Source organism: Leptodactylus fuscus, chromosome 2 (genome assembly GCF_031893055.1).
Source record: "Leptodactylus fuscus isolate aLepFus1 chromosome 2, aLepFus1.hap2, whole genome shotgun sequence".
Lineage (NCBI taxonomy): Eukaryota > Metazoa > Chordata > Amphibia > Anura > Leptodactylidae > Leptodactylus > Leptodactylus fuscus.
In genome coordinates, this window is record NC_134266.1 from 6,969,199 (window position 1) to 6,996,685 (window position 27,487).

Below are 27,487 nucleotides of genomic sequence, written 5' to 3' on the forward strand. Positions count from 1 at the left end.
GGTGATAATTCTGAAGATATGCCACTGTGATAAATCTGAAGATATGCCACTGTGATAAATCTGAAGAAATGCCACTGTGATAAATCTGAAGATATGCCACTGTAATAAATCTGAAGATAAGCCACTGTGATAAATCTGAAAATATGTCACTGTGATAAATCGGGTGTATTTTCAGACTGACTGTCTAAATTTACACTATCGAACTATTAGCAAATTTGGGCTACTGTTTGTAGTCTGTTTACCACTGTTACTACTGTTTGTAGTGTGATAAATCTGAAGAAATGCCACTGTGATAAGTCTGTAGATATGCAACTGTAATAAATCTGAAGATATGCCACTGTAATAAATCTGAAGATATGCCACTGTGATAAATCTGAAGATATCCCACTGTGATAAATCTGAAGATATGTCACTGTGATAAATATGAAGATATGCCACTGTGATAAATATGAAGATATGTCACTGTGATAAATCTGGTGTATTTTCAGACTGACTGTCTAAATTTACAATGTTGAACTATTAGCAAATTTGGGCTATTGTTTCTATTCTATTACCATGGATACACTTAGTTCTGTCCATATTCCTTCAGTTCTTAATTTATCATTGAGTCGAATATCCTAAACCCAACCGGGATGACGTTCTGGCATTGACCATTGACCAGCTGGCATCGGTACGTGTGACAATGTAACACCTATACATGCTACGTGTCCCTTATATTCACCTGCACAACCAAGCCCTGACTGGCTGACAAGCTCCTGGCTCAGCAGAGTGGCAGCCATAAACTTCTGCAGGATACAGTACAATTACCTGCTGAGTACATCAGCGCAGCAGATCTATTTGGGGCAGCAGCAAAAGTTGCAGGTTTGACGGCTTAGAAAAGAGAAGACTTTCCATAAGATGTATTTATTGAACATATTGATGTTCCATCTTATGTGCTTCTAAAAGCAAGGCGTTTGTGGACACTTGCGGCGAGTACATTATATGGTACGCCATTATTCCTGTACGAAGCTATGCATTGCAGATGTAGTGGAGTGACACGGTCATTACTCAAAAACCATCCTCAGACTTATAATCCGTAGAATCAAGAAAGTTCTAATCATCTGTGTGAAGCCGGACACCAGGAGATATGGTACCGTTATGGTCCACTGGAGGCGCTCTAGTGTGTGCTGGTCATGCTGAGCATGGTCGCCAATCTGCAGCAGGATAATCTGAATGGCGGCACATTCACAAAGTCTAGGCACTCGCTGTGCCACCAATTGGTGCTTCCTTGCAGCAGCATAATAAAGGGGTTTTCATGGACTCGCATATTGAAAGACAGGTCATCAGAATGTGATCGGTGGAGGTCTGACACCTGGAATCACAGCCAGTAAGGAAGATGGATGAAGAAGTGGCAGCGACCTGGTGAGCACTACGGCCTCTTCATTCTATACCAAGCATAGCGCCGTAAATAACACTAGGGGTTGTGCTTGGTATTGCAGCTCAGCCCCATTCACTCAAATAAGACTGAGCCGCTGATCTATGTGACTAATGAATGTTACATGATCAATACATGGAGGAGGCTGCAGCGATCAGGAATTCTGCAGCTTCTCAGAGATGATCAATGGGGGTCCTGAGTGTCCAGACCAGACCGATGACATATCAATGACGTGTCCTATGGGTAGGTCATCGCTATAGAAGTCCTGGAAAATCCCTTTAAGAAAAGTATTCCCTCCACATAGCAACACTTCCTTATATCTCTATAATATGCAAATGACAGAACATGATGCCGGATAAATCCAACAGAAGATGATGGTAATATAGACTGTGTATTACTGTCCGGTGAAAGCAGAATACGTAGAGATTCCCAGTATTACACGCAACACAAATTTACATTTTTGTGGGTATCAGGTAGACAAGTAATGGTTGTTTTATAGATAGATAGATAGATAGATAGATAGACAGATAGATTGGAGATAGATAGATAGATAGATAGATAGATAGATAGATAATAGATAGATAGATAGATAGATAGATAGATAGATAGATAGATAGGAGATAGATAGATAGATAGATAGATAGATAGATAGATAGATAGATAGATAGGAGATAGATAGATTAGATAGATAGATAGATAGATAGATAGATAGATAGATAGATAGATAGGAGATAGAGAGATTAGATAGATAGATAGATAGATAGATAGATAGATAGATAGATAGGAGATAGATGATAGATAGATAGATAGATAGATAGATAGATAGATAGATAGATAGATAGGAGATAGATAGATGATAGATAGATAGATAGATAGATAGGAGATAGATAGATAGATAGATAGATAGATAGATAGATAGATAGGAGATAGATAGATAGATAGATAGATAGATAGATAGGAGATAGATAGATAGATAGATAGATAGATAGATAGATAGGAGATAGATAGATAGATAGATAGATAGAAGATAGATAGATAGGAGATAGATAGATAGATAGATAGATAGATAGGAGATAGATAGATAGATAGATAGATAGATAGATAGGAGATAGATAGATAGATAGATAGATAGATAGATAGGAGCTAGATAGATAGGAGATAGATAGATAGATGGATAGATAGGAGATAGATAGATAGATAGATAGATAGATAGATAGATAGATAGATAGAAGATAGATAGATAGATAGATAGATAGATAGATAGGAGATAGATAGATAGATAGATAGATAGATAGGAGATAGATGATAGATAGATAGATAGATAGATAGATAGATAGGAGATAGATAGATAGATAGATAGATAGATAGATAGATAGATAGGAGATAGATAGATAGATAGATAGATAGATAGGAGATAGATAGATAGATAGATAGGAGATAGATAGATAGGAGATAGATAGATAGATAGATAGATAGATGATAGATAGATAGATAGATAGATAGATAGGAGATAGATAGATAGATAGATAGATAGATAGATAGATAGATGATAGATAGATAGATAGATAGATAGATAGATCATAAACAGAGGGATAGATATATTTAGCAGAGGCAAAAAATAAAATAATAGAAAAGCACAAATTATTTTCAGACCAAAAAAAAAAAAAAAAAAAACACAAGGGAGAAACACCACACCAGTTACGTGAATAGATACGGCGTCTGGTTTTCTGCGCTATTTTGATAATTTTTCAAGAATCCCATTGTTATTGTCCTTCTTATTATTATGGATGAAGATGAGATTTACTACATCTGCTTAGGAAGGGACGCAATGAAATATCTTAGAAAAATATCTATCTATATCTACTGTATATATAGATATATAATGGCTGGTACGCTGTTTACTATATAATGTAGTCTTAAGGTGTGCACAATGACCTAAACTTGCAAAAACCCAGTGGCCAAGGAAATGTAAAACAAATAAGTAAATAATACAAGACTATACACATATACATTATTATAATAATAATGTATATGTGTATGTGTAAATATATACGTATGTTTCTAGATGTGGGCGCATTTGTGTATGTAAATCTATGTGTGTATGGATGTGCGTGTCTATAGGTATAGGTGTGTATATAGAGGAGTGTATTCCTGTGTGGATAATATATTTTATATAGAAGTCCCGAGACTATCGCCGACTTTTCTAAATCCACAACATAAACATTACGGCCTCACACGCAGCTCGCAACTCTAAAGGCGAAAGGGTTAAAATCCTCTAATTCTGGGAATTAAGTGCAAAATAAACCATTGTAAAAAAAAAAAAAAAAAAAAAAGATCTCATCAGACAAGTGAATTATCTACAACGAGAAAAAATTAGAAAAATAAATAAATAAATAAACACCACCATTCCAGCTCCGGGTTTGGCGGTTTTTAAATATCGAAATCTTATTTGGATAAAGAAAAAATAAAATCTGTTTTTCAGCAAAGGTAGAGAGGAGCTGTAAGCCGCAGAACAGCAGAGAGATCTTGGCACGTCATTCTCTCATTTCAGCCCTGGAACTTTGAGATAAACAATAAAACGAGATAAAATAATCCGCGTACGCCGTGCTGGTAATGTATAACTTCTAATACAGTCATGTGAATGCACGATGCCAGTCACATGGTAAGATATACCCCTGCCAATTTTTATATACATCCTCTAAAATCAACGGGCACAAGTTTAACCCCTGTACAGTGCGAGGGGTCAGGAAAGACACAGTTAAAGAGAATGAACTTTTTATTAAAAGCCACCCTTCAGACTGTCATGGATTTACGTGGTTTACGGGTCCTAGCATTGACCCCAATCCCCTAAAATCACTTTCCAAAATCCCCAAAAAGTTCACCTATTTTAAGAAAAAAAAAAATAAAAAAAATGAAGGCTCGTCCACAGAATTTAATAAATTCGGTCAAAGCCCGTAGGCCCAATATTTCCAGTTTTGTCTGTCTCTGGCCACACCGTGGGGGAAAAAAATAAATAAAAAATATTGGAAAAAAAAAAATAAAATAAAATACAGATTGATACATATTAAGTCTAGATCACGGTATCAGATGGAATTTCAGATCATAGGGTGGATCATTGGGTAGGATTATAATTTGGAGGGGGGGGGGGTGTTTACTAACCACTCCACCAGCTTAGACAGAAGTATGGGGCGGGGGGTCCAAAATTGGCCTCTCTCCTTAAATATGTAAAACAGTGGTTAGGATTATTTTCTGATTGACGTGTATCGTGGTCATGCTCGACAGCAATCCTCCCACTCCAAAGACTTGGATGGGTAATATAATATTTGGACATATAGCTCAAGGTTGACGCGTCAAAGTAAAAAAAAAAAAAATTAATTATCCACCGCATTAGAACACTTTATTGGCCAAGGGTATTGATGATCGAGGCCGCTCGCCGTCTAGAACCGATCATGTGATAATTGAATTTTTTTTTTATTGAGCTACTTATATACATTTTTTATTTTATTTTATTTTATTTTCATCACAAGATGATGGGGGGTGCCCAAGTTTTTTTGTTTTTTTTTATGACATAAAAATGCAAATCTTAGCCAAAAGAAATGCAAACTGCAGACAAAGTTGCTGTGACCCTTCCCCTGAGTGCAGAGTGCATTTCTCTATGGCCACCTATTTCCATCCATAATTCACACGCTGCATACAGGCTGCAGGTCACATAGTCAAGTTACACTGAAAATCCAGGGGTTGTTGTTGTTGTTCTGCTTGTCACCACAATTGCCAAGGGCTGTAGTTTTCCACTCCTCTCCTCTGGCCACTCTCTATTTACATACTGTATCCTACGCCTGAACAGTTACAGGAAGAAAAACATGGGGAGAATAAAAAAAAAATGCACAACAGGCCCCCTAACTAAATAGATATATATACAAATATTTGCAAAATATATAATGGTGACCTGTACGGATAGGTGTCACAATACCCAGGTGCAACCAGAAACCGGGCACCTAATACTTGTTGGATAGATCAAAAAGTCATCTCCATACACTAAAAAGTGGGCAACAACTTGCAAAGCGCAATAATAACGAGCCCCCGAGGTCCAAGTAACACTGCACTGCCTGCAAAGCTTTAAGTGCAAAAGGCCTAGACCCCCCCCCATCTCAAAAAGACCCCAAAACATAAGCCACCTCTCTGACCATAACAGAGGCATAAACAGAAGCGATGCATCCTCCTCCTCATTTCTGTCGACAATCTTTCCCAAAATAAAAAGCAGCTTAGAGATTTTTCTAAACTCTTTATGTAACACTGACTCTCACAGTTCGAGCTCATTCCTGTAACAAGCAAAGCAACAGTTCTTACTCGTGCAAAAAATAAAAGGGGGGGAAAAAGCTGTGGGATGAGAAGAGGCAGATTGTGCACACACAACACAACACACACTACACAAAAACCTCATTTCCAGCAGATCTCCTTCCCCATGCTGCAAAACGGGCACAACTCTGCCGAAAAGCCTTCCAAACAATGGCCCAAAGCCCAGGAAAAACATTCCGGGTATTTTTGGACCTTGATGTTTTGTTTTTTATGTTTCTTTTTCTATACTGTGTGTCCCCAAATACAAAATGGCTCGACACAGTAAAAAATGTCTCTAAGCAGGGACAATGACACACCCCCCCTCCTCCGAGGCAGACACACCTAACAGCAGGCACTTTTCCTTCCAACACTACCTGTTCCAAAGTTTCAGTTTTGCAAAAATTATTAAAAATAATTAAAAAAAAAATTCCTTACTTCCCAAAACTTGCAAAGTTGAGACGCACAAAAACTGGGTCCCATCTGTTCTGGAGAATAAACAAACAAAAAAAAAATCTTAAAAAGGGAAGGAAAAAAAAAATCTAAGGAAAGGGAGAGAGGCAATCCAAAAATAAATAAGTAACAACAACAAAATATAAAAGAACCCAAAATTCCGTGCAAAGTTTTAACGCAACAACAACCTGCTCTGCATTAGTATATTGTCTTTTCTCTATTTTATTTTTGCCAACTTTTTATGCACGGAGGATAAACATCGGCTTGGAACGTTATAAAAGCTGCAAAACAGTTAGTAAATATCAGCAAGACAGGCAGACACGAGAGGAGAAGGATTCGGCATCCCGAGCTACATCAACAAGACAGGCTGAGAAGAGACAGACGAGACTTTTAAACGAGTGACTGATATTGATTTCATTAAAAGAGAAAAAAATTAAAATAAATTTAAAAAAATAAACTAAAATAAAAATAGAAGAGAGAAACAAATCATCCAAAATTTGCCCCCAAAAAGTCACACCCATAAACACACAAAATAACTGAGGAAGGAGGATGAAATAAAATAGCTTTTTTGGGTTGGTAGGCCCATGAAACATGTTGAGCAATTCAGGCTGCTTAAGAGAACTGGAACTTGCTCGATACATTTTTGGGAAAAATTGAAAAAACACAATGTAACAAAATGTCAAATAAATTTTTAGAAATAAGGAAATAAAAATAAATAAATAAATAAAGAATTGGATAGAATTATTTTTTTTTTCTCTTAAAGTTAACTGGCCTACCTTGTCCCCCAGAGCTGAGTTTGTCTTCTTATAATCGGAGTCTCCCTGGAACTAGAGTGTGAGTGGTAATGACTGCCTGCCTGTCTAATGAGTCCATTTTCCTGCGCTTGATGTTGTGTATATACACACACTGCAACCTACCTTACAAACCACAGAGACGAGAGAGAGAGGGAAAGAGAAAGAGAGAGAGAGCGAGAGAGAGAGAGAGAAAGAGCGAGCAAGAGTATGTGTGTGTGTGATAGAGGGAGAAAGACACAGACAATGCCCTCCTACCAGACAGCAGACAGCCCTCCTTCCTCTATCAGGCAAGCAAAATACTCACTCGCCTACTGCAGCAACAGGTTCAACACTGCTTGACTAACACACTGGGAGATACACCAGCCAAAAGGACCAGGGACACAGACAGTTAGCAAGGCGCAGCCCCACCTTCCCTCCCCTGCTCCGGCATTGTTTTTCAGCACTGATTATATATTAATGTCACTCGTTTTGTCGGAGCTTGTACAGCCTATTCAGTCACCAAAAATGGTGACATGCATAATTGCTTCCCTAATAATTTATTTTTTTTTTTTTTTAAAGCTGCACAGTCATGCGGGCTGCAATAAGAGAACACAAAGCTCGCCGGCCACTGCGCGCCATTCACAACAAAATATATCCATAGACATAGAAATAATATTAAAAAAAAATTATTAAAAAGGAGCAGAAATATTCCTGTAATGTGCAGCGTGCTCGGTGCCAGTACCGGGGGAGTGCCCGCTCCTACAGTTAGAATAATATGCAGTACTTATGTCTGAACAGGTGCAATGCATATAGTACATAGTGTTACCAGGACAGAAATAAATGATACACACAACCTTTGCCCAATTAAAACTCGGGCCAAGGTTATTTTCAATGGAAGCACCTCAAGCGCTGAATAATATCGCTGCCAAGCAAATAAAAAAAAAATTACAAAAATAGATAAATTGAATCCAGCCCTGGAGAAACTTAGGGGAAAGTTTTTTTGCTAAGGCTTGAAAATTCAGGCTGCAAATCTTGAGGGGTTAGCAACAAAAATGCCGACCCTACATGATGTTCACTTGTCTTCATAAAGTTTTCTGATGCCTGTATGCAAGAACCGCAATGTATAAAAATAAAATGTGTTGTGCAAAATACATTGTAGCCAGTGATGCCGCCCCGCCGCAGTACACCGCTGCTCACGCTGTCCTATTGTTCCAACAGGTGGAAAGGTATCGATGCAAAAAAAAACAGGGCAACAAAAACTTAGCTGAGTGTGTGCAGGCTGCTTCTGGAAATCTGCAAAGACTGGAATGACTTACAAGGTGCCAAGGCTTCTCTCGTCTTGCAGCCTGGCAAATTATACCTTAGACATATTTATTAAAGAGGCAACGCACTAAATCACAGCAATCACAACCCGCTTAGGTCTAATCACCGCTCGCTGCCATCTATTCTCATCAATGCATTAGCTCAACCTACTTCTTCTTTACTGACACCACATATTTTTTTTTATAGAAGATAAATTTACAGCCGTCACCACAAGTTGCAGACGATTCCGCACTTCCTATAGCAAGAAAGTCAAAGAAAAATCTTATCGACCACCAGGACAATAATGCGATATAAACCATAGAATTATATAACAGATAATATACAGTCAACGTCATCCCTAGAAATCTCTGCAATCATCTATTAAATATAAAAAAAAAAAAATCAGAATTTTTATTCCCTGGCAGAGCAGAGAGGAGTTTGTCTCCGTGCTAAGACTTTGGGGTAGGAGTTGCGCCCAGGCCCCGATATTGAAGGAGGACACTGGTATTAAGTATGGAAACGCAGCCGGAAAAAAACTGCTAATGGGTTTTCATTCATCACAAGTTGTGTTGTGTTCATATTAGCAGCGGAACGGCGAGCCTTTACCAAAAAGATTTAACAGCAGCAGAAAAATTGCAGAGAAAAAAAACGCAGCAAAAACTGCATGAAAAATCCTGCGGGAAAAACGATACAATGTTTTTCCGCTGCGGTTTGTTCGCAACTTTTTTTTTAGGCCTTCGCCCGGAGCTGCAGATGACAAGCCCACGGACGTGGCACATCCTCGTATTTCCATGAGCTATCCAGGTATCATCCACTTCTACAAAAATAAAAAAACAAAAAAATGTCCTTTATTTTTCAGCAATCTCCTAGCAATGTATCTGTGATAAACGCCCCTGCAGGACGTCGCGTGCTGTCCGCTTTTTTTTTTTTTATGGACTCATAGACTCAAACGGCCAAGACGAGTAGAGAAAAGAGGAATAAAGACACATGGCAATTTTTTTTTTTATCTTGCTGCTTCTCGGTCCATGTATAACAACACCTGTGTGAAAGGCTCCATGGACTATGATGGGTCCCTGTGCAGTCCAGAGGATAGAGAAGTGGCCTATAGTAGCCGGGGCCCTCTTATAGATTTGCATTGGGGCCCGTGACCCCCAGAATATTTATGACAGGTCAAAAAATATTCTAAAGATTCTCCTTTTGTTTCGGTCGCTCTGGGCCAGGCGCACACTGCGGGTTTTGGTCTTCGCTACTCTCATGTTGTTTGTTTTTTTCCTCTTCTTTTTGGGGTTCTTTGTTCAGTTTTCACCACTCTCCTCCCACATAGGACATCTCTGGTCCTACCTGCCCGTTCCTTATGTTGTTGGGCAGTACCGGGTCGATAAAATTAGACATGGAATCTTCTCCCATGTGGATATATGGCAGGAATCACACAAGAGCAGATTCAAAAAGAATTAAAAAAAAATAAAGTACCGTAATACTTCTGGTTTGCATCCAATCTTGTGTCTGGGTCTAAAACCTGCCACAAAGCCTGTAAAAAATTTTTTAAAAAAATCCCAAAATCTCAATCAAAATGCCCATAAAAATGTCAGTGAAAAGAGAGTGAAACACTTGGCTTATTTTATTTTTTGGGTTTTTTTTACATTCATTTTAAAGCACCAAAATAAGCAACTGAAAAGGTAAAAAAAAAACAAGAGCAACGTCCAACACGACAATCTACAAGTGGATGATGGCGGGGGAGAAGGACTACAAATACCAGCAAATAATAGGAATAATAAGCCAAAAACACCAGGAAATAGAGGAAGAGAAGGAAGGTGAATAAAGCAACAGCTACAATAGCAGACATATAGAACAGCAAGTAATAGAGTCATCAGGGAAGACGGAAACACAACAAGGCCCAGCAAGACAAGACGTCACAGTAATGGCAAAGGCAAGAGGAGAAAAGGAAAATATCAACTTGTCATTTGGGCTGAAACAGAGCTGGCACTTATATATACAATCTTATATATACTATGATATATTCTTCTGTTATATATGCTATATATACAATGTTATATATTTGTATATGTTTTATATATACTATTATATATTCTTCTATGTTATATATGCTATATATACACTGTACTATTATATATTCTTCTATGCTATATATACTATTATATATTCTTCTATGTTATATATGCTATATATACTGTACTATTATATATTCTTCTGTTATGTTATATATACTGTACTATTATATATTCTTCTATGCTATATATACTATTATATATTCTTCTGTTATATATGCTATATATACAATCTTATATATTTTTATATGTTATATATATGCTTATATGTTATATGTTTGTATTTTATGTACAAGGCTATATCCTACACGATACACTATTATAATGTTTATATATTATGTATACTTATATACACACTGTTGCATATGCTTATGTTATATTTTCTTATATGTTTTATATATACATTGTTACATATGGGGCAACACGGTGGCTCTGTGGTTAGCACTGCAGCCTTGCAGCGTTATAGTCCTGGGCTCGATTCCTGCTAAGAACAACATCTGCAAGGAGTTTGTATGTTCTCCCTGTGTTTGTGTGGATTTCCTTCTATTCTACAAAGACATACTCATAGGAAAAAATATATACATTGTGATCCCTATATGGGGCTGACAATCTACATAAATATATATATATATATATATATATATATACAGTCCTATGAAAAAGTTTGGGCACCCCTGTTAATCTTAATCATTTTTAGTTCTAAATATTTTGGTGTTTATAACAGCCATTTCAGTTTGATATATCTAATAACTGATGGACACAGTAATATTTCAGGATTGAAATGAGGTTTATTGTACTAACAGTAAATGCGCAATATGCATTAAACCAAAATTTGACCGGTGCAAAAGTATGGGCACCTCAACAGAAAAGTGACATTAATATTTAGTACATCCTCCTTTTGCAAAGATAACAGCCTCTAGTCGCTTCCTGTAGCTTTTAATCAGTTCCTGGATAAAGGTATTTTGGACAAACAATTCAAGTTCAGTTAAGTTAGATGGTCGCCGAGCATGGACAGCCCGCTTCAAATCATCCCACAGATGTTCAATGATATTCAGGTCTGGGGACTGGGATGGCCATTCCAGAACATTGTAATTGTTCCTCTGCATGAATGCCTGAGTTGATTTGGAGCGGTGTTTTAGATCATTGTCTTGCTGAAATATCCATCCCCGGCGTAACTTCAACTTCGTCACTGATTCTTGAACATTATTCTCAAGAATCTGCTGATACTGAGTGGAATCCATGCGACCCTCAACTTTAACAAGATTCCCGATGCCGGCATTGGCCACACAGCCCCAAAGCATGATGGAACCTCCACCAAATTTTACAGTGGGTAGCAAGTGTTTTTCTTGGAATGCTGTTTCTTTTTGGACGCCATGCATAACGCCTTTTTTTTATAACCAAACAACTCAATTTTTGTTTCCAAAATGAAGCTGCCTTGTCTAAATGTGCTTTTTCATACCTCAGGCAACTCTATTTGTGGCGTACGTGCAGAAATGGCTTCTTTCTCATCACTCTCCCATACAGCTTCTATTTGTGCAAAGTGCGCTGTATAGTTGACCGATGCACAGTGACACCATCTGCAGCAAGATGATGCTGCAGCTCTTTGGAGGTGGTCTGTGGATTGTCCTTGACTGTTCTCACCATTCTTCTTCTCTGCCTTTCTGATATTTTTCTTGGCCTGCCACTTCTGGGCTTAACAAGAACTGTCCCTGTGGTCTTCCATTTCCTTACTATGTTCCTCACAGTGGAAACTGACAGGTTAAATCTCTGAGACAACGTTTTGTATCCTTCCCCTGAACAACTATGTTGAACAATCTTTGTTTTCAGATCATTTGAGAGCGGGCTGTCCATGCTCGGCGACCATCAAACTTACCTGAACTTGAATTGTTTTGTAGAAAGAAATGGTCCAAAATACCTTTATCCAGGATCCAGGAACTGATTAAAAGCTACAGGAAGCGACTAGAGGCTGTTATCTTTGCAAAAGGAGGATCTACTAAATATTAATGTCACTTCTCTGTTGAGGTGCCCATATTTTTGCACCGGTCAAATTTTGGTTTAATGCATATTGCGCATTTTCTGTTAGTACAATAAACCTCATTTCAATCCTGAAATATTACTGTGTCCATCAGTTATTAGATATATCAAACTGAAATGGCTGTTGCAAACACCAAAATATTTAGAACTAAAAATGATTAAGATTAATAGGGGTGCCCAAACTTTTTCATAGGACTGTATATACACATTGTTATATATTTGCTTTATTTAATAGGAGAATGGAAGTAAATGATAAGAAAACCTTTGTCAAAAAAGTAACTCTGAACTCTAGATTGTTTATATGGGGGTCATGTCATCTGGACTTCTATAGAGGACCCCTCACCCCCGGATGGACTGGATCCAACTATACATCTCATGAACATTTGATGCTGATTTTTGGGGGATATACCGAGCAGGGACAGTCTTTGTGATAAGAGTATCTCAGGCTATGTTCACATGGAGGAATTAGTTGCTGATTTGGGGTGTCCATCTCTAAACTACACCACCATGCTCCGAAAAACAATGCAGTGCCATGGAAAGGATAGAGAGAAAAACCGGGAAATGATAGGGAGCTAATGGCAGCATAAATGCCTAATAAACTTGAACATACTCGCGCTATCATTTCCCGGATTCTATATATATTCTATATATCCTTTCCATTTTGCCTCACCACCCCCTCTGTAGGACGATGTTCGGGTAGGAGCTGCAATTGGCCTGCTGGGCTGCTGACTGCAGTTTATTATTTCCACCAGACGGGCGCCAGGTCACCATTTTTACATTTCTCAATGCGGTGCCATGTTTGATCCTCCACAGATTCCGCCCCAGAACGTCCAATAAAATAAATGGGAGGCAGGAAAATATTTCCAGGCTGCGGCCGATTCCACATCAGATTTGGTAAAGTGGAAAAATCCAGCTTGTACATATTCTGCAGTGTGAACCCGGCCCAAAGCTCCAGGCATGTGCTGTTATAGCAGGGGAGCTACACCGCATCACCCTGTGACCCCGATGTCCAGGCTCCTCCCCCTTACCATAGTCCCTTCCTACTATAAAGACGTTATTTAGCAATTTACAACCTCCAATAAAAAAACAAAGCAAAAAAATCTATTAGTTGTGCATCAGCGGACGTGAGCAGAATATGAAGGTAATTCTAGATTTCCATCTACACTTCTCAATTATGATCACGACTGGTGTCTTGTCTAACGCGGGGAGCGGGAGGGGGTCACAATGATGTGATGACTAGAGGTTTTACATTTCGGAAGATTTAACATTCATTCATCATATTAACCTGTATTATACGTAATATCATTTATAGATGGTTATAGATCTGTCTACGCGACCACCCCAAATAAATCTATATACCACAGGCCCAAAGTTTTGTAGGTTGGGAACCATTATTCAGTATATCAGGGTTTGTTGAACCCCACAATATTAGTGTATACAGGTCACCACTGTAGTCACCAGTCTCAGTAGCCATATACCAGGTGTGTACAGGTCACCGGTCTCAGTAGCCATATACCAGGTGTATACAGGTCACCAGTCTCAGTAGCCATATACCAGGTGTGTACAGGTCACCGGTCTCAGTAGCCATATACCAGGTGTGTACAGGTCACCGGTCTCAGTAGCCATATACCAGGTATGTACAGGTCACCGTCTCGGTAGCCATATACCAGGTGTATATAGGTCACCGGTCTCAGTAGCCATATACCAGGTGTATACAGGTCACCGGTCTCAGTAGCCATATACCAGGTGTGTACAGGTCACCGGTCTCAGTAGCCATATACCAGGTGTATACAGGTCACCGGTCTCAGTAGCCATATACCAGGTGTGTACAGGTCACCGGTCTCAGTAGCCATATACCAGGTGTATACAGGTCACCGGTCTCAGTAGCCATATACCAGGTATGTACAGGTCACCGGTCTCCGTAGTCATATACCAGGTGTATACAGATCACCAGTCTCAGTAGCCATATACCAGGTATGTACAGGTCACCGGTCTCAGTAGCCATATACCAGGTATGTACAGGTCACCGTCTCGGTAGCCATATACCAGGTGTATATAGGTCACCGGTCTCAGTAGCCATATACCAGGTGTATACAGGTCACCGGTCTCAGTAGCCATATACCAGGTGTGTACAAGTCACCGGTCTCAGTAGCCATATACCAGGTGTGTACAGGTCACCGGTCTCAGTAGCCATATACCAGGTATGTACAGGTCACCGGTCTCAGTAGCCATATACCAGGTGTGTACAAGTCACCGGTCTCAGTAGCCATATACCAGGTGTGTACAGGTCACCGGTCTCAGTAGCCATATACCAGGTGTGTACAGGTCACCGGTCTCAGTAGCCATATACCAGGTGTGTACAGGTCACCAGTCTCAGTAGCCATATACCAGGTATGTACAGGTCACCAGTCTCAGTAGCCATATACCAGGTGTGTACAGGTCACTGGTCTCAGTAGTCATATACCAGGTGTGTACAGGTCACTGGTCTCAGTAGCCATATACCAGGTGTATAGAGGTCACCAGTCTCAGTAGTCATATACCAGGTGTGTACAGGTCACCGGTCTCAGTAGTCATATACCAGGTGTATACAGGTCACCGGTCTCAGTAGCCATATACCAGGTGTATATAGGTCACCGGTCTCAGTAGCCATATACCAGGTGTATATAGGTCACCGGTCTCAGTAGCCATATACCAGGAATATATAGGTCACCGGTCTCAGTAGCCATATACCAGGTGTGTACAGGTCACCAGTCTCAGTAGCCATATACCAGGTGTGTACAGGTCACCCGTCTCAGTAGCCATATACCAGGTGTATACAGGTCACCGGTCTCAGTAGCCATATACCAGGTGTATACAGGTCACCGGTCTCAGTAGCCATATACCAGGTGTATATAGGTCACCGGTCTCAGTAGCCATATACCAGGTGTATATAGGTCACCGGTCTCAGTAGCCATATACCAGGAATATATAGGTCACCGGTCTCAGTAGCCATATACCAGGTGTGTACAGGTCACCAGTCTCAGTAGCCATATACCAGGTGTGTACAGGTCACCCGTCTCAGTAGCCATATACCAGGTGTATACAGGTCACCGGTCTCAGTAGCCATATACCAGGTGTATACAGGTCACCGGTCTCAGTAGCCATATACCAGGTGTATATAGGTCACCGGTCTTAGTAGCCATATACCAGGTGTATATAGGTCACCGGTCTCAGTAGCCATATACCAGGTGTATACAGGTCACCAGTCTCAGTAGCCATATACCAGGTATGTACAGGTCACCGGTCTCAGTAGCCATATACCAGGTATGTACAGGTCACCGTCTCGGTAGCCATATACCAGGTGTATATAGGTCACCGGTCTCAGTAGCCATATACCAGGTGTATACAGGTCACCGGTCTCAGTAGCCATATACCAGGTGTGTACAAGTCACCGGTCTCAGTAGCCATATACCAGGTGTGTACAGGTCACCGGTCTCAGTAGCCATATACCAGGTATGTACAGGTCACCGGTCTCAGTAGCCATATACCAGGTGTATACAGGTCACCGGTCTCAGTAGCCATATACCAGGTGTATATAGGTCACCGGTCTCAGTAGCCATATACCAGGTGTGTACAGGTCACCGGTCTCCGTAGTCATATACCAGGTGTGTACAGGTCACCGGTCTCAGTAGCCATATACCAGGTATGTACAGGTCACCGGTCTCAGTAGCCATATACCAGGTGTGTACAAGTCACCGGTCTCAGTAGCCATATACCAGGTGTGTACAGGTCACCGATCTCAGTAGCCATATACCAGGTGTATATAGGTCACCGGTCTCAGTAGCCATATACCAGGTGTGTACAGGTCACCGGTCTCCGTAGTCATATACCAGGTGTGTACAGGTCACCGGTCTCAGTAGCCATATACCAGGTGTATACAGGTCACCGGTCTCAGTAGCCATATACCAGGTGTGTACAGGTCACCGGTCTCAGTAGCCATATACCAGGTGTGTACAGGTCACCGGTCTCAGTAGCCATATACCAGGTGTGTACAGGTCACCGGTCTCAGTAGCCATATACCAGGTGTGTACAGGTCACCGGTCTCAGTAGCCATATACCAGGTGTGTACAGGTCACTGGTCTCAGTAGTCATATACCAGGTGTGTATAGGTCACCGGTCTCAGTAGTCATATACCAGGTGTATATAGGTCACCAGTCTCAGTAGTCATATACCAGGTGTATACAGGTCACCGGTCTCAGTAGCCATATACCAGGTATGTACAGGTCACTGGTCTCAGTAGCCATATACCAGGTGTATATAGGTCACTGGTCTCAGTAGCCATATACCAGGTGTATATAGGTCACCGGTCTCAGTAGCCATATACCAGGAATATATAGGTCACCGGTCTCAGTAGCCATATACCAGGTGTGTACAGGTCACCAGTCTCAGTAGCCATATACCAGGTGTGTACAGGTCACCCGTCTCAGTAGCCATATACCAGGTGTATACAGGTCACCGGTCTCAGTAGCCATATACCAGGTGTATACAGGTCACCGGTCTCAGTAGCCATATACCAGGTGTATATAGGTCACCGGTCTTAGTAGCCATATACCAGGTGTATATAGGTCACCGCTCTCAGTAGCCATATACCAGGTGTATACAGGTCACCAGTCTCAGTAGCCATATACCAGGTATGTACAGGTCACCGGTCTCAGTAGCCATATACCAGGTATGTACAGGTCACCGTCTCGGTAGCCATATACCAGGTGTATATAGGTCACCGGTCTCAGTAGCCATATACCAGGTGTATACAGGTCACCGGTCTCAGTAGCCATATACCAGGTGTGTACAGGTCACCGGTCTCCGTAGTCATATACCAGGTGTGTACAGGTCACCGGTCTCAGTAGCCATATACCAGGTATGTACAGGTCACCGGTCTCAGTAGCCATATACCAGGTGTGTACAAGTCACTGGTCTCAGTAGCCATATACCAGGTGTGTACAGGTCACCGGTCTCAGTAGCCATATACCAGGTGTATATAGGTCACCGGTCTCAGTAGCCATATACCAGGTGTATATAGGTCACCGGTCTCAGTAGCCATATACCAGGTGTGTACAGGTCACCGGTCTCCGTAGTCATATACCAGGTGTGTACAGGTCACCGGTCTCAGTAGCCATATACCAGGTATGTACAGGTCACCGGTCTCAGTAGCCATATACCAGGTGTGTAAAGGTCACCGGTCTCAGTAGCCATATACCAGGTATGTACAGGTCACCGGTCTCAGTAGCCATATACCAGGTGTGTACAAGTCACCGGTCTCAGTAGCCATATACCAGGTGTGTACAGGTCACCGGTCTCAGTAGCCATATACCAGGTGTGTACAGGTCACTGGTCTCAGTAGTCATATACCAGGTGTGTACAGGTCACCGGTCTCAGTAGCCATATACCAGGTGTATACAGGTCACCGGTCTCAGTAGTCATATACCAGGTGTATATAGGTCACTGGTCTCAGTAGTCATATACCAGGTGTGTACAGGTCACCGGTCTCAGTAGCCATATACCAGGTGTATACAGGTCACCGGTCTCAGTAGCCATATACCAGATGTATATAGGTCACCGATCTCAGTAGCCATATACCAGATGTGTACAGGTCACCGATCTCAGTAGCCATATACCAGGTGTGTACAGGTCACTGGTTTCAGTAGCCATATACCAGGTGTGTACAAGGTCACCGGTCTCAGTAGCCATATACCAGGTGTATACAGGTCACCGATCTCAGTAGCCATATACCAGGTGTGTACAGGTCACCGGTGTCAGTAGCCATATACCAGGTGTATACAGGTCACCGATCTCAGTAGCCATATACCAGGTGTATACAGGTCACCGATCTCAGTAGCCATATACCAGGTATGTACAGGTCACCGGTGTCAGTAGCCATATACCAGGTATGTACAGGTCACTGGTCTTAGTAGCCATATACCAGGTGTGTACAGGTCACCGGTCTCAGTAGCCATATACTAGGCGTATATAGGTCACCGGTCTCAGTAGCCATATACTAAAGTGTGTACAGGTCACTGGTCTCAGTAGCCATATACCAAAGTGTATACAGGTCACTGGTCTCAGAAGCCATATACCAGGTGTGTACAGGTCACCGGTCTCAGTAGCCATATACCAGGTGTGTACAGGTCACCAGTCTCAGTAGTCATATACCAGGTGTGTACAGGTCACCGGTCTCAGTAGCCATATACCAGGTGTATATAGGTCACCGTTCTCAGTAGCCATATACCAGGTGTATATAGGTCACCGTTCTCAGTAGCCATATACCAGGTGTGTACAGGTCACAGGTCTCAGTAGCCATATACCAGGTGTATATAGGTCACCGATCTCAGTAGCCATATACCAAAGTGTGTACAGGTCACTGGTCTCAGTAGCCATATACCAGGTGTATACAGGTCACCGGTCTCAGTAGCCATATACCAGATGTGTACAGGTCACCGGTCTCAGTAGTCATATACCAGGTGTGTACAGGTCACCGGTCTCAGTAGCCATATACCAGGTGTATATAGGTCACCGGTCTCAGTAGCCATATACCAGGTGTATATAGGTCACCGGTCTCAGTAGCCATATACCAGGTGTGTACAGGTCACTGGTCTCAGTAGCCATATACCAGGTGTGTATAGGTCACCGGTCTCAGTAGCCATATACCAGGTGTGTACAGGTCACCGGTCTCAGTAGCCATATACCAGGTGTGTCAAATCAAATCAAATCAAAAAAGCTTTATTGGCACGTCCGAATAGATATTTGGCATTGCCAAAGCTTGTAAAGTGGGGGGGGGGGGAGTTGGACTCGGGTGGGTGAGTGGTGGGGGTGGGGTGGGTGGTTTGGGGTATAACAGTCCATGGAGTTTCATCTTCCTCTTCGTTGGTGACTGCTATATGGGGAGGTGGGGGTGGGTGGGGCGGGTGTTTTGGGATAAATATAACAGTCCATGGAGTCTCATCTTCCTCTTGTTTGGTGACAGCTGGACACATATTGGGCAGTGATCTCCACAGTGGCCTCTTCTTCTCCCAGTAGGATGTAGAGTTTCCTCTTCTCGTCTGCAGATATGAAGTCTGGGATGTGGGCAGAGAGTCTTTGGTAGTAGACGGCCCTCACAGCTGAGTATTTGGTGCAGTGTAGCAGGAAGTGGGTCTCGTCTTCTAGGACCCCCTGGTCACAGTGCTGGCACAGTCTCTTCTCCCGTGGCTTGTACGTCTGCCTGTATCGCCCCGTCTCTATCTCTAGGTTGTGGGCGCTCAGTCTGTACCGGCTCAGGGTCTGTCTGTGCTTGGGGTGGCGTATTCTCTCCAGATAGGTGGCCATGGTGTAGTCCCTTTGTAGGGATTGGTACACGGTGAGTTTCTTGGAGTTATTTATTTCGTTTCTCCATTCTTCAATGTACCGCTCTCTGTTTGCCTCTGTGGTCGACTTTATTTCGGCCTTGGTTATCATCTGTTGGTGTTTTTGGTTTGGTGGTTGGCTGTTGTTTGGTTGGTGAGTGTCTGGTTTGCTCAGGTGGCTTAGCCATGCTTGGTGGTGGTAGGAGTCGCTCCCCTGGATGTGTGCCTGGAAAGCTAGCGCCCTCTTCTGTATGGTGAGCCATAGGGAGAGTCTGCCTAGCTCTGCCCTGCAGGCCATGTTGGTGGTGTTGCGATGGACATGGAGCAGGTATTTGCAGAACTCCAGGTGGAAGTTCTCTGTTGGGCTGGACAGGTCACTGGTCTCAGTAGCCATATACTAGGTGTGTACAGGTCACCGGTCTCAGTAGCCATATACCAGGTGTGTACAGGTCACCGGTCTCAGTAGTCATATACCAGGTGTATATAGGTCACTGGTCTCAGTAGCCATATACCAGGTGTATATAGGTCACCGGTCTCAGTAGCCATATACCAGGTGTATACCAGGTGGGCTGCAATTCCAAGTGCTGCCTCTACAATATGTACGGCGCTGTTCTTGATATTCTATGACCTCCTGACCTGTACGGCCTCCTCAGTAATCTCATCTGTGAGGCTTTTTAGTGATACATTATCAGTTACTATTACTGTCTATGTGACCTGATGTCTACATGCCCAGCAGGAAGCCCTGGCGCAGCAGCAATGTATCAGGGGGCATTCCATGGGCAAATAATGTTTCTTTTATACCATATGTTCCGAGTATCTCTATAACTTATTATGGTTTTGACCCTGGTTCCATATCCTAGTGATATTTTAGCCTCTGTGGTGCCCTTAGTGTTGGGGGCCACATACAGGGGACCGGACAGCCACACATGCCTTCCAAGCCAATGCCTGGGAAACGCAGCTACACCAGTGGACACAATTGTTGATCCCCTCGTTTAATGAAAGATAAACCCCACAATGGTCACAGAAATAACTGGAATCTGATAAAAGGAATAAGAAATAAAAATTCTGGACAGAGATTCCTGTAGCTTAATATTCTGTTGCACAACCTTTTGGGACAATCGTTGCGATCAGACAATTCCTGTAACTGTCAGTGAGACTTCTGCCCCTCTCAGCAGGGATTTTGGGCCCCTCTTCTGCTCCAGTTGTCTCGGGTTTGGCCTTTTCCAGACGACATGTTTCAGCTCCTTCCAAAGATGCTCCATAGGATTTAGGTGCGGGCTCATAGAAGCCACTTCAGAATAGTCCAATGTTCTCCTCTCAGCCATTCTTGGGGGGGTTTAGCTGTGTGTTTTGGGTCATTATCCTATTGCAAGACCCCTGACCTGCAACTGAGACCAAGCTGTCTAACACTGGGCAGCACATTTCTCTCTAGATTCCCTTGATAGTCTTGAGATTTCATTGTACCCTGCACAGATTCAAGACCCCCTGTGCCAGATACAGCAAAGCAGCCCCAGAACATAACAGAGCCCCCTCCATGTTTCAGAGTAGGGACAGTGATCTTTTCAGGATAGGCTTCATTTATCCGTCTGTGACCACAGAGTTGATGTGTCTTGTCAAAAAGTCTCCTCTGTCCATAGGACATTCTCTCAGAAGTTTTGTGACTTATCAACATGTAGTTTGGCAAATTCCAGTCTGGCTTTTTTATGATTTGTTTTCAACTATGGTGTCCTCCTTGGTCGTCTCCCATGAAGTCCACTTTAGCTCACACAAGGACGGACGGTGCGATCGGACACGGATATTCCTTGATCTTGAAGTTCACCTTTAATCTCTTTAGAAGTTATTCTGGGCTTTTTTGTTACCATTCGTATTATCCGTCTCTTTAATTTGTCATCAATTTTCCTCTAGCGGCCACATCTGGGGAGGTCGGCTACAGTCCCATGGATCTTAAATTTCTGAATAATATGGGCAACTGTAGTCACAAGAACATCGAGCTGCTTGGAGATGTCTTATAACCTTTACCTTTAACATGCTTGTCTAGAATTTTTGTTCTAAGCTCCTGAGACAACTTTTTCCTTCGCTTCCTCTGGTCCATGTTACGTGGGGTCCACACTATGTCACCAAACAGCACGGTGAGTATCTGTACCCTATATACAGGCCACCAAAGAGCACAGTGAGTATCTGTACCCTATATACAGGCCACCAAACAGCACAGGGAGTATCTGTACCCTATATACAGGCCACCAAACAGCACGGTGAGTATCTGTACCCTATATACAGGCCACCAAACAGCACAGGGAGTATCTGTACCCTATATACAGGCCACCAAACAGCACAGGGAGTATCTGTACCCTATATACAGGCCACCAAACAGCACAGTGAGTATCTGTACCCTATATACAGGCCACCACACAGCACAGGGAGTATCTGTACCCTATATACAGGCCACCACACAGCACAGGGAGTATCTGTACCCTATATACAGGCCACCAAACAGCACAGGGAGTATCTGTACCCTATATACAGGCCACCAAACAGCACAGGGAGTATCTGTACCCTATATACAGGCCACCACACAGCACAGGGAGTATCTGTACCCTATATACAGGCCACCAAACAGCACAGTGAGTATCTGTAGCCCTATATACAGGCCACCAAACAGCACGGTGAGTATCTGTAGCCCTATATACAGGCCACCAAACAGCACGGTGAGTATCTGTAGCCCTATATACAGGCCACCAAACAGCACGGTGAGTATCTGTAGCCCTATATACAGGTCACCAAACAGCACAGTGAGTATCTGTACTCTATATACAGACCACTGACTGATTACACGATTGGAGACCCCTGTGATGCTATTAGTGGACACCCCGAGATGTAACAGGTCCCTTTGGTCACATTATTTTCAGGGGCCCCATCATTTCTGTCCAGGCTGTTTCATAAGTTTTAATTATGTTTCTTAAAGGGGTTGTCCCATCACAAGGATCCTATCTATACTGCTTGTTAATGTGGATGTAAGACTTTTCCTAAATACACTGCTTCAGCAAAACTGCTTTGTTTGTCCACTATCTTACTTTATTCATTTATTTTTTTTTACACATCCCTTGACTTATCTGATCATAAGTCAAGTGATGTATCTGCTGCTCTGAGGGGGGAGGGAGGAGGGGCTAAGTGCATGGGAGCGAGCCTGGAGGGGGGGGTAGTTTACCCTTTGGGGGGAAGGGACCGCCAATACAGACCCGGCATCTGCTGTAATAGAGAGGTGGATGCCGGGGAGTGTAGACGCAGGCACAGATGCCTGCAACATCGCTATGCTCCTGCCCTGCATGAAGCCAGCAGCAGCAGGTACAATGCTGCTATCCTGGGGGGGAAGGGGGGGGAGGGGCGGAGGAGCGGAATAACAGCATCGCTCCTGCCGCTGCTGGCTTCATGCAGGGCAGGAGCGTAGCGATGTTGCAGGCATCTGTGGCGGCGTCTACACTCCCCAGCATCCGCCTCTCTATTACAACGGATGCCGGGTCTGTAGTCGCACTGTGAAGGCTAGACTGGTCTCACCATCTATGAGCGTGCACGCAGGGCCAGCGGCATCTCGCCGCTGGCTTTGCTTATATAACCCTGCCCACCAATGACGCAACAAAGCAGGAAGACTTTACAGCAACAAAGACTGGTGAGTATGCGACGTGAGAATACCCCTTTAAGTCTGACTTTCATTTGTTCATTTTCATAGAATTTTTATCTCTTATTACTTTTGTCAGATTCCAGTTATTTCTGTGACTATTTTGGGGTTTTCTTTCATTAAATAAGGGGAAAAACAATTGTGTCCACGTGTGTATACGCTGTTCTGTCTGCAATATTTTATACTAGATAGACTTTCCTTTTATAGCTGATACTTATAGGATATTATTTTGCTTCAGGTTATACATTAATATAGTTTATATCGTTTTAATTAAAAAAAGTAATTTCCCATCCAAATGTAGAAGTGAAACCAGATCCATTGGCAGAGGTTACAACATGTATTATGTGTATAATCGGGAAGTTGCCAGGCTGAGACGGTTTAGCCAATGTTTATACACCCCAATAAGCAGCTCCAGGTTAAAGGGGTTTTCCAGGCTTAATGAATGACCGATCCTTCAGGCAGGCCATGTGACCAATGAACATGACATCACATGACTGGGGGAGTGTTTCTTCAAACAGCTGATACCAAGAGTCGGACCCCCTCTGATCTGCACCCCTGGGTCCTCCTCTAATAAGCCAAATTGGAAAATATATGCAAAGAGCGGGAATCAAGATCAGCAGATTGTCAGGCCATGGTTTTAACAAAACCAAGATGGACAACTTCTTAAAGAGAAGGAGAACAAGAAACCAGCTTGCAAAGAAAGTGCCTCTATCACACCCGGCCCATTCTTCTGTACAGACTCACAAATGAATATCAATATCTGACTCGTAAAACTACAACTCTCCCTCGGCACCTGCTGCAGGGGTAACATACGAGTATCCGCCAGCTCCTAAAGCCTGTCCTGCATTGGAATCAAAAGTGGTTCTGCCATGGAAAATTCTCTCTGAGCATTTTTACTCTTATTTGTCAAGTCTCACAATTAAAGGGGTTGTCCAGACATTTAGGAAAGTAAGGAAAATTAAAGGACTTTCCAGGCTTATTAATTGAAAACCTATCCTCAAGATAGTGAGTCATTAATTAAATATTACCAGGGGTCTGACACCCGGACTTCTCCCTTGGAAGTATCTGACACCCGAACCTCTCCCTCAGCAGGGGTCTGACATCCGAGGCTCTCCCTCGACGGGGGTCTGACATCCGAGGCTCTCCCTCGACGGGGGTCTGACATCCGAGGCTCTCCCTCGACGGGGGTCTGACATCCGAGGCTCTCCCTCGACGGGGTCTGACATCCGAGGCTCTCCCTCAACGGGGGTCTGATATCCGAGGCTCTCCCTCGACGGGGGTCTGACGTCCGAGGCTCTCCCTCGATAGGGATACGATATCCAAGGCTCTCCCTCGATAGGGGTCTGACACACGGAACACCCCCTCGGCAGCAGTATGACGGCCAGAACTCTCCCTCAGCAGGGGTAAGACACCCAGGATTCTCCCTCGGCAAGGGTCTGACACCCGGGACCTCCAGCAATGAGCCACTTGAGAAGGCTGCAGCATTCAGGTGTGTACTGCGGACTCCTCACTACTTACCAAGTACAGTGCCACATATCATATAGTGGCCTTGCTTGGTATTGCAGCTCAGCCGATTCACTTCAACAGGCCACAGTGAACACCACTTGTGCTTTCAACAGCATATAGGCGGTGGTCCTGAGTGTTGGACCCCTGCTGATCTCCAACTGATGACGTAGTCTAAAGATAGGTCAACGATTAATAAGTCCCTGGAACCCCGTTACATTGATATCCCAGTACTTTAAAGTTATCCCCTAACCATGAGACCCCTAAAATCCCAAAGAATACAAAAACAAGAGTTTTGTTCCAGCAAGTCAAGCACTCATGAGTGACCAGCTACTCTGCTCATAATGGGGTACAAAGGACCCTTGATCTCTTGATCTGTGGGGGTCCCAGTAATTGTTACCCCACTGATAAGACTACAATGGCTGCACCAATGAAAAGTCTTGCTCCTCTAGTGCCATCACTATGGAGGTCCTTGACAGTCTCTGGTTATGTTGCTGCACATGATATCTGTCTCCGTGGTCTCTTGCCGTATATGCCGGCATCAAAGATCGTCTGTGGAAGTCGTGTCGTTGGAAAATGAACAAAAGACCTACAAGAAACTGCTGGAGCTTTGGGGCCGGAGTGCGAGGGAATTAGCAGATAAGAAATAGTTGATTTTCTGCCATTCGGTTATTTTGTCTAACTCCAGGGCAACCCCACTCAAATTCTCCACTGATAATAGCATCAACAGTATATAATCTTATATATAGATTTTATATATACACATACACACACTAACATGCTGTACATGTATTATATGCACCGCATGTATATATATATATTCGGAATGGAAAATCAAACAATCACCAAAACATCAAACAGATAAACGGCATAGAATAATATACATTAAGACAGCGATGCAGCCGGCCGTATCCAGGGAACAAGAGAACATATTCCATGAATGATTACAAAAATTTGTGATTTCTGCCTGCAGAAAAACATTCAGCCTTGCCCTTTCTTCTCATGTCTATCCAGAAACCTTCACACATTATACAGGACACTGGAAGATGCCGGTTACCAAGGAGTCTAAATGTCAAAAAAGATATTTAACGACATTAATATTACTCAATCGCCGTCGTTGTGCGGCGCGGGATACAATTGGACATTATTTTGGTGTCTCTTATAATGGAGCGTCAGAATCAGACTTCAGAGTTCTCGTGGGAAAAGTGTCCGCCGAGGATGCACGCTCGCTCTTTGAAGTGGCGACCAAGTTCTGGAGCGAAAAAGTTTCTCGTCACAGTACGCTATGAAGTGTTTGGATAAGGTCCAGGCACAGCGTGATATCGATCATCTGAAGGGTGTGGCGGCGTTATCATGTAGAGGATTAAAAGGAAATGACCCAAATACATCACATAATGTAGTCTTATTCTACTGGGCCATGTGGGAGGACTGCCACAGCTTCAACATGGTCTTCTGGGCCCAGTGCAAAGAATAACATGAAAAACTTCACACCGCTCCCCAGCCTGACTGACATGAAAGGGGTTTTCTGGGAATTACATATTGATGCCCAAATATGTGATTGGTGGGGGTCTGAACCTCAGGTGACAGTAACCTATCTATCTGCAGGGCTGGGGTGATATGCTGGTTCTGGTGACAGTAACCTATCTATCTGCAGGGCTGGGGTGATATGCTGGTTCTGGTGACAGTAACCTATCTATCTGCAGGGCTGGGGTGATATGCTGGTTCTGGTGACACTAACCTATCTATCTGCAGGGCTGGGGTGATATGCTGGGTCTGGTGACAGTAACCTATCTATCTGCAGGGCTGGGGTAATATGCTGGTTCTGGTGACAGTAACCTATCTATCTGCAGGACTGGGGTGACATGCTGGTTCTGGTGACAGTAACCTATCTATCTGCAGGGCTGGGGTGATATGCTGGTTCTAGTGACAGTAACCTATCTATCTGCAGGGCTGGGGTGATATGCTGGTTCTGGTGACAGTAACCTATCTATCTGCAGGACTGGGGTGATATGCTGGTTCTGGTGACAGTAACCTATCTATCTGCGGGGCTGGGGTGATATGCTGGTTCTAGTGACAGTAACCTATCTATCTGCAGGACTGGGGTGATATGCTGGTTCTGGTGACAGTAACCTATCTATCTGCAGGACTGGGGTGATATGCTGGTTCTGGTGACAGTAACCTATCTATCTGCAGGACTGGGGTGATATGCTGGTTCTGGTGACAGTAACCTATCTATGTGCGGGGCTGGGGTGATATGCTGGTTCTAGTGACAGTAACCTATCTATCTGCGGGGCTGGGGTGATATGCTGGTTCTGGTAACAGTAACCTATCTATCTGCAGGGCTAGGGTGATATGCTGGGTCTGGTGACAGTAACCTATCTATCTGCAGGGCTGGGGTGATATGCTGGTTCTGGTGACAGTAACCTATGTATCTGCAGGGCTGGGGTGATATGCTGGTTCTGGTGACAGTAACCTATCTATCTGCAGGGCTGGGGTGATATGCTGGTTCTGGTGACAGTAACCTATCTATCTGCAGGGCTGGGGTGATATGCTGGGTCTGGTGACAGTAACCTATCTAT

General features: G+C 43.1%; 1 protein-coding gene across 7 annotated transcripts in view; it reads right to left on the reverse strand.

Moving 5' to 3' along the window:
* Window positions 1–27,487, reverse strand: part of ZBTB20 (zinc finger and BTB domain containing 20) — a 654,299-nt gene that overhangs the window by 588,599 nt on the left and 38,213 nt on the right. For 4 of the 7 annotated variants that reach the window (XM_075263311.1, XM_075263307.1, XM_075263305.1 and 1 more), the window contains exon 1: window positions 6,976–7,256. The exons of 2 other annotated variants lie outside the window; for them this stretch is intronic. The gene's annotated coding sequence lies outside the window, so the exon portion shown is untranslated. Of the gene's footprint in view, window positions 1–6,975; window positions 7,257–7,297; window positions 7,403–27,487 lie in introns of those variants that run through there. One more of the 7 variants, XM_075263310.1, reaches the window with a different exon arrangement.